The sequence below is a fragment of the Sinocyclocheilus grahami genome, unplaced genomic scaffold, assembly GCF_001515645.1.
Source record: "Sinocyclocheilus grahami isolate Dianchi unplaced genomic scaffold, SAMN03320097.WGS_v1.1 scaffold1572.1, whole genome shotgun sequence".
Lineage (NCBI taxonomy): Eukaryota > Metazoa > Chordata > Actinopteri > Cypriniformes > Cyprinidae > Sinocyclocheilus > Sinocyclocheilus grahami.
This window is the reverse complement of record NW_015506751.1, coordinates 44,224-55,196: the sequence shown is the minus strand read 5'-3', so window position 1 is coordinate 55,196 and position 10,973 is coordinate 44,224. Positions and strand designations below refer to the sequence as shown.

The 10,973-nt window shown below is 40.2% G+C and overlaps 1 long non-coding RNA gene across 1 annotated transcript in view; it reads right to left on the bottom strand.

The window, feature by feature from the left end:
• Positions 1-7,549: 7,549 nt before the first annotated feature.
• The window catches only part of LOC107571256 (uncharacterized), an 18,749-nt gene continuing 15,325 nt past the window's right edge, over positions 7,550-10,973 (bottom strand). Inside the window, exon 3 of the long non-coding RNA XR_001607153.1 lies at positions 7,550-7,636. This is a non-coding gene — a long non-coding RNA (uncharacterized lncRNA). The remainder of the gene's footprint in view (positions 7,637-10,973) is intronic.

The following is a 10,973-nucleotide window of genomic DNA, read 5'->3' as shown; positions in this document are numbered from 1 at the left end:
TAATTCTTTGGATTTGATGGGTCCTTTCCTGGCTTCCTAATAGGAATAATCACTGACTCTTTCCATCCAGTAGGTAACTTTCCTTTTCCCCAAACTTCATTATAAAAGCCTAATAGTTTTAAAGATGCCAAAACACCCAAATGTTTTAAGATTATGTAGCAGATTTCATCCTTCCCAGAAGATGTTATTCCTGCTCTTGCTATTGCCCTCTTCATTTCTGCCATAGTGAACGGAGCATCCATTGTGTTGTTAGTTTCCTTCCGCCTCTCGAGCCTTCCAGAATAAACTGATTTTGCTCATTCCCTTCCTCTCTTTCCCTCCTCAGTTAGATTATTTGAGCTATGAATTTCAATTAGTGCCTTTGCTATCATTTCTGCCTTTTCTTCATCAGATGCTGCTGCCTTCATAACAGGATATTTCCATTCTCTTCTGATTCCTCTCATGCTTTTAATCATGCCCTATACCTCTCCCACAGGTGTTGATCTACCGATTTTATTACAAAACTTCTGCCAGCTTTGTCTTTTTGCATTTCGTATAATTTTCCTAACTTTTGCTTGCATTTGCTTATATTTAATAAAGTTTTGATAATTATGAGTTCTTCTTAATATTCTTAAAGCTTTCTTTCTTTCTTTAACAACTGCACTGCATTCATCTGTCCACGAAGGGACCACCTTCCTCTTCATTTGTCCATTACTTTTAGGAACTGACTCATTAGCAGCTTCATGCAATACTGCTTTACATTTTTTATCAATCTCCTCAACATCTTCCCTTAAATCTATTTAGTCTAATTCACTCTCACAAACAAAACTAAACTTTTCCCAATTAGCACGGTTAAATATCCACTTCCCTATTCTTTTCTCTCGTTGTTTATTTTCCTGTATTAATATTCTACAAAAAACTGGATAATGATCACTCCCCACTGATGTTTCATAAATGACATCCCACTCACATATCCCTGCTAAATTATTTGACACCAAAGTTAAATCCAATACTGACATATTCCCTGTGTGTACATCCAGTCTGGTCCTTCTCCCATCATTTAAACAAACCAAGTCCTTTTCCTCTAACAGTTGTTCAATCACCCCTCCATTTACATCCGTTTTTGTTCCTCCCCATAATGTACTGTGCGCGTTAAAATCCCCACATATCACTCTCTTATTTCCATCCATTCCTTCAATTTGCATTAACCCATTCAGATCTAATTTCTTACAAGGATTATAATAATTAATAATTATGAGCTTTCCTTCCTTCATCAAGATCTCTATGACTATGTATTCATGCTCATGTCCTATTCCTATCTCTCTAAATGCAATATCTTCTCTAATAAATGTAACACACCCACCCCCTACTCCTTCCCTCCTATCACACCTATCACAATCATATCCACCTAGTCTAAAATCTAAATTTGGTCTCAACCATGTCTCCTGAACACAAATAACACTGGGTTTGCTAGAAAGCTCTTCTATATATTTTTTTAATTCTTGTCCATTTGCCAACAAACTTCTAGCATTCCATTGGCATCAAGAGGATCATTATTACTATTATCCAACCGATGCTTGATCCTGGCTTGCCTGAGCACTGAGGTCATTTCTTACTTCCTCCCATGTCAGCCCACGGATATTTAGATGATGTACTGTTGCCTTCACAATTATTTGTATTCTTTCTGTTTTAGATTTAATCTCCATTGTGGCATTAACTACCCCTGCAATGAAAATAACTAGTTTCTTTAAGTCAACCAATACTTTTTCTTTATTTACCTGTTCTACTTCTTTTGAGATTTGATTCTCCACTCGTTTTCTTTCATTCTTTCCTTCTCTTGGATTCACCATCATCACAGCTTCTGCATATGTGATCTTATTTTGAGTTCTTACCTGTTGTATTTCCCTTTCCTTTTTCATCACTTCACACACCCCCATAAGCCACACTGTGATTCCCCCCACAGTTGCAACATTTTGGCTGTTCATGATTACATTGCCCATAATCATGATCTTCTCCACACCTGGCACATCTCCTTCTGCCTTTACATACCTTGGCCTCCCCAAATCACTCCTTTACTCCACTTATTTTCCCTTTCCACACGACTTGTATTTATTACTTTAAATTGTCCTATTTCCTTAATTCTGCCAGCCCTCTCCCTCTGCTCTTCATTTCTACAAACAATCAGTAGATTTCCATCTCTTAAAACCTTTGCCATATGTATGTCGCGAATCTGGTTTCACAAAATAGTTGTCAATTTCACTGGACTCATTGATGATATTCCCTTTTCCTCACCGAATCTCAGTATCATTTTAAGTTTCAAACTTTCATGGTCACTCTCTTCTACTCCTCTTTCAAAACTTCGACTACGCCTGGTTTTCTTTGCTCTAATCCCTTCAAAAGTATTTTCTCTTTTCTCCCTCATTCTTCCGCTTCCTTGACTTGTTTCCATACTATCCTCACTATCCACTATATCAGAATCTCCCCACTCTGGTCCATTCACAACACAGCTGTGCTTACCCGCCACCGCTTTCTTCTTTTCATTTGACTTTCCCATTCTTATTATTTTTCCCCTTTTCCAACCTCCAGTTGATAAACATGCTTTTCTTCCAAGATCATCGGTTCCGAAATAAGAGTCCTATTCAAACTTGTAAAATAATAATAATAATAATAATAATAAGAAGAAGAAATAAATTAAAGGCAAAACTCACACAAATTATAAAACGTGTCAGCGGGATGCAGAGTTAAATTCTTGGTGAAATACATATTTCCAAGCCATTTTTTTTCTATTGTTATTTGATATTTTTCCTTTAGGATACATAGACAAACAAGGTTTATCTTTATGAGGGCCACAGACACTATACACATTGTAACGTTCAATAGATAACAGGATGGATATCACAAGGTGACAGCAGAAAAACAAATGAAATTGTTAATGCCGTGATAATTATTTTTATAGTGCAGAGCCAAATAGCTGTGATTTTTTTTTAAAGGGGTCCTATTATGCTCTTTTACAAAGTCTTGATTTTGTTTTGGGGGTGTACTAGAACAGGCTCTCATACTAGGTTGTTCGAAAAACACATTATTTTTCACATATTTTACATTATTTCAACACCTCTCTCCCCAGTCTGGCATGAACGGCTCGAATAGTTCCTGTATCAAATGAAGGCCCGCCTTCTGAAATACGAAATGTGCTGTGATTGGTTAGCTGGGCCCGTGTGTGCTGTGATTGGTTAGCTGGGCCAGTGTGTGTTGTGATTGGTTAGCTGGGCCAGTGTGTGCTGTGATTGGATAGCTGGGCCAGTGTGTGTTGTGATTGGTTAGCTGGGCCAGTGTGTGCTGTGATTGGATAGCTGGGCCAGTGTGTGTTGTGATTGGTTAGCTGGGCCAGTGTGTGCTGTGATTGGATAGCTGGGCCCGTGTGTTCTGTGATTGGTTAGCTGGGCCCGTGTGTGCTGTGATTGGTTAGCTGGGCCAGTGTGTGTTGTGATTGGTTAGCTGGGCCAGTGTGTGTTGTGATTGGTTAGCTGGGCCAAGCTGGGCCAGTGTGTGCTGTGTTTGGTTAGCTGGGCCAATTTGTGTTGTGATTGGTTAGCTGGGCCAAGCTGGGCCAGTGTGTGCTGTGTTTGGTTAGCTGGGCCAATTTGTGTTGTGATTGGTTAGCTGGGCCAAGCTGGGCCAGTGTGTGCTGTGTTTGGTTAGCTGGGCCAATTTGTGTTGTGATTGGTTAGCTGGGCCAAGCTGGGCCAGTGTGTGCTGTGTTTGGTTAGCTGGGCCAATTTGTGTTGTGATTGGTTAGCTGGGCCAAGCTGGGCCAGTGTGTGCTGTGTTTGGTTAGCTGGGCCAATTTGTGTTGTGATTGGTTAGCTGGGCCAGTGTGTGCTGTGATTGGTTGGCTGGGCCAGTGTGTGTTGTGATTGGTTAGCTGGGCCAGTGTGTGCTGGGATTGGTTAGCTGGTCCAGTGTGTGCTGGGATTGGTTAGCTGGGCCAGTGTGTGCTGGGATTGGTTAGCTGGTCCAGTGTGTGCTGGGATTGGTTAGCCGGGCCAGTGTGTGTTGTGATTAGTTAGCTGGGCCAGTGTGTGTTGTGATTGGTTAGCTGGGCCAGTTTGTGCTGTAATTGGTTAGCTGGGCCAGTGTGTTGTGATTGGTCGGGAAATGTCACGGCCCTTACCATAGCCGCCTGCGAGCTTCAGTGCAAATATTGCGTCAATATCAAATCAATTTGAGCGCGATTTAAACCCGGATGATTGTAATCACTCTAAGTTTGTCTGCCTTGGGAAAGCTAGCGTGTCTCCGACATAGTGATAACACTCATTGCCTTCTCTAGTGCAGCTCAACCAGGTCTCGTCCCATTCGTCGATATTTGTGATATCACAAATCCCGGAAAATATGCGTTGTAGTCCAAACGAGTCGTTCGTTGTAGTTTTTAGAAAGTGATTTCTGTTAAATAAAATATCTCCTTTTGAAGTGGACTTTGAGCTTTGTAACTTTGCAGATCTTTTTTTATGCTCAAACAGCAACATTACAGACTAACTAAAGTTGAAAAAGTGAAAAAGCATAATAGGACCCCTTTAATTATTTGTAGCGGTGAAGAAATAGGACACAAACGAGGCCGATGGTTCATGCCACATGAGAATATGAGAGAATGCAAGTTTGAAGATAAATTTGATTAAAGACACACATGCATCAACAAGTAAAAGAATATGTTAAATCTATAAGACAAAAATGCAAAGAGAAAGAAAGATGAGAATTGGTGGAGCAAGGGATTAGTCCTGGATGAAAGCAAGTTTTGCCACAAGCGGAAAGTGTTTATATATTTTTGTTTCTATACAAAATAATAATAATAATGATGTAATGGACTGTGTGATAATTAGCATTATGACTAGTTGCATGTTTCTGTTATATTACCCTTAAATACAGTATGCACCTGGAGAAGGGCATGGGTGTTTGGCATGATGGAAGTCAAAAGAAGGTGAAGAAGACCTGTACTCAAAGTGAAAACAAAGAGCAGCTGGAAAATTGTTTCCCACTGTTGAGAAGTCTGTGTGTTGAGAAAGCACTACACAGTGATGACTGGCCAGCTTTTAAAGACTAAATCAGCATGGCTTTATTCATTATCACCTCAATCACAGTCATTTCTTTGTGCATCCACAAACGGAAGCTCGTACGTATAACATACTTGCATGGAGAACCTACAAAAGTGAAGTATACTGTTACCTATGATTAGCACCTGTTGCACATTATGTTTTCCTCGCATATCTCGTCGGTTCTTGTTTAAGCATTGTGTGGTTTCTGTTACTCTCCCAGTAATCTACTAACAGTACTAATCTACTTAAGTACTAGGCCTACAACTAATAGCTCTTTTTTTATGTCTTCATGGTAGCAAACTCGCAACTGGCTTGAATATGATGCTGCATTCTGATGGACACTGAATGCAACTGATGTGAGATGTAAGTGAAACAACAGAATGTCTTCTCACAATAGCTACAGCAGATACCAGTGATACTAACACACTGGCAAACAAAATTGAGTAACTGGCAAACGCTGGACTGAACACATCAAAAACCAGCTGCACCCGGTGGTTGTGAGCACTCTGTTAGCAGAGAAAGCATTTACTGATTTTTAGATGTCTGTTGTATCGTGTACAGATTATTTCGGATCTCTTAAAGAAGTGTTTGAGGAAATGCAGATTGGAGGATTTTTATGGCATTATTCACTAATTTATGGGAGAACGTCCAATTGCCAAGCCTTATGACAACGGCATGGTCTTAAGGAAAATTATTTTTTTCTCACTTGCACAAATTCTGCAAGTTTCTACAGTATCAATACCTTCTATTTAAGCATCATTAAAAGCATTTTAATTACAACCAAACTGCTACTTATATTGTAGTAAAAAATGTGCTTATCTTTAGGTGTGGACTCCAAGTATGCAGGATAATTGCAAGTTTTGCTTTATTATAATTCGCAATGCCTTTGTGGGACCTACATGGAGAATGACTTCCCGATATGAAAAAGCAATACATGTGTGGTCATCTGAGCAGCAGTCATTTTTGGAAAAGATAAAGGAAGCTCGAAATGTTTGGATGGAACAACAACTGCAAAAAAAGAGAGGCTCCTCATGAAACTAGTAGAGGAACATTTAAGATCAAATGAGCAGGTTGTGGGACAACTGCTATCAGGTCTGTTAATAAAGAATAACAATTTGGTCCCTCAGTAAATTCTCTTTGCCACCTTGAAGAATTCTCAGTTACTTTAAAGTGTAGATAGACGGCCGGGAAGTAAGAAAACACACAGTCAAATGTATCCTCAATACTTCAATTTATTCATAGAAATACAGATATTATATAGGCATATGTCGAGGGGAGTTTCATCCTCTTAACCAATGAGGATATGAATAACATACACGTAGGATCTTTGGCCAAGAACATGTGTTTATATAAAATAGCCACATGTACAGAAAAACATGGACATATTAGGAATAGACTTTTGCGAAGAATGCTGAACTGTCTTCAGAGTTTCTCTCGAACTCCTTTACCCTTGTAGTCCTAACATTCATGTCCTTATTGGGGCCTTTAAACCAAGAGAAGCTAATGTATACATTTAAGCATGCATACTTCGCATATAAGTAAGACATATTTAAAACATAATATCAAGAGAGAGAGATGGATACAGAAGGGGGGATTCAGAGAGAATGCGTTGTATATATAAGAATGAGAGAGCGGGAGAAAAAGGAGGGGTGAGACATCTCTGAAACATTCTCTTAACAAGACAGAGAGTGTTTTCTAACAAGGTCTTAGTGGCATCTTACGCCAAACATGTAGCACAGCACCATACATGCAGACACATCCCATCCCAATGTTTCGCTCCCATCCCCAAACACCACAATCATACTCCGTGAGCAATGCCCACTGTTCACAAAACACTCCATCTAACGCTGACACTGCTAGCATGTACTCCTTTATGAATCGGTGAAAATCTGGGTTCAGTGACAAGATAAGGAAACAGACATTCCTTTTGTAAAATGTTTTTCACAACAGAGTTTTTTTTTTCAATTCAAAATATTTTAAATATTTTGCTTAACCTGCAATTTTATTTACATTTGACATTTACACATATCACACAGACCTTTATTTGTTATGTACTTTAAGTTTGCTGCTCGTATTGGAAAAACAGCAGATTGTAGAATGTAGATAACATAAAAAACAATTGTGATGCCTCTTGTTACTGCCATTTGTTATGTTTACTAAAAAAATATGATAGTGTTTGAAAAGAAAGTACATGGCAGAATTGAAAAACAAATTATAATAAATGGTTTGTTCACTCTAAAATGTATTTTATTTGCTTTTAAGTAACAATGGCAAAGAAACAGTAATGTTCTCTTTTTAATATCCAAATCTCAACAACAACGAAGGGGATTGAGACTCACAAGTGCTTCTGAATCAGACGAATCTTACCTTTCGTCTTCTCAAGCTACATCTCGACAAACGCAATTTTGGCTGCCCTCTTACCCGTCTCCGGCATGCGGCACCAGGCCCCCCAGTCCACTCCTCTGGCATTTGCCCTGGTCGGGAGGTGCGGCAGGGGGTGTCCCCTGGATGTGCGCCGGGCCCTTCTCGCAGATCTCCTCAGCTACAGCCTGCTTCTGGACCACTGTCTCCTCCTCCCATCAAGCTATCTTAAAAGCAGGAGAAAAGCCGGAACGCTACTAGCTTAACTACATTTTTCAGTAGCGTGACGGTAGCTCCGCTACTTTTAAAACAGTGTAGTTTTTCCTGTAGCTAACTACTTTTTCCAGCAAGTAGCGGTGTAGCGCGATCAAACGCTACATTCCGTTTCGTGTTTGTCGAGTCACCAGCCTGTAATGTATTGAAGCAGCACAGCGTCTTCTTCTGACGAGATCACAAACTAAATTTGTTCATTACCACCATCTGTTGTGATATCAAAACAAAGATTAAAATGTGGTCTACGTCGAAGACTTAAAGCATACAGGAGGTGAATAATAGCATTTTTAAACGGATTAATTTCCCTGCTTTATTGCACTCTATATCAAATATCTATTTTACATAATATAATCTGTCTCCCCACAGTTTTGAACACTAATCGAACAGAAAATAAAATCGCGATAGTGTACTTATCATTTGGCAAAGGATTGTTGTGGCAGGATTCCCCAAAAAGCGCAGTGTTCACAGCTGATGATTGATGTCTCAGAACGACTCCATTCACATTCAGTAAATACTGCATGTGGTCTGTGTGGGTCCTAACGCCCTATTATGGTGATGGGGACACTATACTGTCAAAAAGCACAGAGACGTTAAACCAAGGTCCTAACTCTGTGTGGTCATTAAAAATCCCAAGATGTTCTTCGAAAAAGAGTAGGGGTGTAACCCCGGCATCCTGGCCAGATTTGCCCATTGGCCTCTGTCCATCATCATGGCCTCATATTTATCCCAATATACTGATTGGCTTCTTCACTCCTTCTCCTCTCCACCAATAAGCTGGTGTGTGGTGGGCGTTCTGGCGCACTATGGCTGCCGTCGCATCATCCAGGTGGATGCTGCACACTGGTGGTGGTTGAGAAGATTTCCCCCTTCTATGTAAAGTGCTTTGAGTACCCAGAAAAGTTCTACATAAATGTAACTTACCAACAGCAACATTGTAACCATGCCGTGCCACCTAACACAAAAGTAATATGGGAAAAATCTTCAGTTCATGTTTTTACACCCTGTGTTAGACTATATCAACTTGGCCATAATACTGCATGTAATATCATTTTAAATGCTATTCACAATAATTCATATATTGCACTTTAAGAACTTATCACAGAACTGAACCACAATTGCCTCTTCCCATCCATGTGTTGATGACCTGAGTATATTCCAGAAGTGTAAATGTTTTAAAAATGTAAATTCACATTGATCTTTTTTCCTAGTTCCTTGTTAGCTCATTAGTCTGTGTATAAATAGCTCTTGTTTTTCCATTGTCTTTGTCTAGCTTTCCTCACTGTAACCGACACAGTCTTTATAGATTGGACAGCGCAAGTACTTCTATCATTTAAGCGGGTAGAACACAAGTCCTCAGGGCAGTTATTTGAGATTTGACTTACTAGTCATATGGTGCGTAGCGTCCTGGAGATGTTGTCCGACATGAGCTCCGCCCCGACCCCGTTGGTAAGTTATCTCATGTGTAGTTCATGTTCCAAGCAGGGCTCTGAACCGGTTCAAGGAATGAAAATGGAAACAAACTAAATTTTGACAGAACAGAACCAGAAACAAAATCAAATGTTATAGTTCCGAACAGAATCGAAAATTTGAAATGGCCATTAACTGGTTAATAACGTTATTTTATCGTTCCATTTAATATTTGAAATTTGCTGTCAACCAATCACGAATTCCAGTAGTACGGCCTGTGCAAATGTGACGCTGACGCATCCAACGAGTGAAATGCCCACGCTCAAGAACTCATCATAGGTAAGTCGCAATGGCAATGCACCGGTGTTGGGCCCATTTTTGACCCCCTGCAAAATTATTACCCCTCTCATTGAAATCTCTGTCTGATTGCCTAATCCTAACCCCACCCCTAATCCTAACCCCTCCCCCACACCTAACCCTAAAGCTACCAATACTAGGGGGGTAATAATTTAGCAGGGGTCAGAATTGGGCACAACACCGGCATTAGTTTATCCAAGGACAGTGTAAGATGGATTCAACAGATCACACGCACCTGCAGCGATTCTGTGAATGGAGAAAACAGAATAAAACTATAGGCTTACATAAAAAAGGAATATATTAGCATATACACAAAATATATTTCAATTTAACAACGATTAACAAAACGAAAGAAAAATATGTGTGAGATACAGTTCATTGCGACGCGTTCCAAAGTTCTCGGAAAGGAAAACAGGACGGCAGAAAATAGTTTTCTTTATTTTAAAATCTTTACAGTTTTATTTATTTTGCAAAAGCTTGACAGTTTTGAATGATGTCTTCCTTCTATCTGTATAACCAACCAGCGTTGGTACGATATCGCCCCGGCGCCTCACACGCACACAGACACAACATATTTTTGCGACATTGCAGCCTGTTCATTATCAAATTAAAATACAGTTAAAGAAAAATAAAAAGTTGCACTGCTCCGTTGTACAATCTGTTGCATTCAGTGTGACCAGCGCCTCACTGTGCTGATATAGCCGAAGTGAAGGATGATGTTTTACATCGATGAATGTACAAAGCCTAGCCTATAATAAATAATATTTTAGCATCTAGATACGTCGCGAATATGTAAACATTTGAATTCATACCGAATGAGAGAGGTAGTCATCAGTTTCACCTTAAATTAATTTGTTTGACGTTTTTATAGCCTAAACGCATAGCCTTAACTTTAGAGGATTTGTTGTGGAGAGAAACTAATAACTAATGTGTTTATAATGTTTGTAAAGTTTTTGCTTTAGCCTACCGGCATTTTAGCCTACATTATTTCTGAATGTAATAGGGCTTCACGATGGCGCAGACGGTGATGGCTGCCTCCGTGGCGTGCTCCACAGTTGTTTTTATGTTTTTGTTAGTTTGTCCTGTCTTTAGTTATATCCCTGTAATCAGTTTCACCAGAGACGAATTGCTGGACATTCGGAAGTACACACTACCCGATATTTCACCGGTTTTCGATTATTCTGATGTTTTGCTGGACATCGTATTCGGGGGAGCTGTGGTTCTGATCAAACGCTTCAGGACGTGCAGACGGGGGAAGAGAGCCGGCGCGCTCGTGAAGCTAAGGCAGCGCGGATTCAGAACGCCGTTGCCTAGCATCCATCTGGCGAACCTCCGCTCTCTACCCAACAAAATGGACGAGCTCCTTCTGCTCTCCCGGACAAATAAGGATTTTTCTAACTCTGCTGCTCTGTGTTTCACGGAAACCTGGCTGAAAGACGCCATTCCGGACAGCGCGTTGAGTCTCCCGGGCTTTCAGCTGTTCAGAGCAGATCGCGACGCAGAATCAAC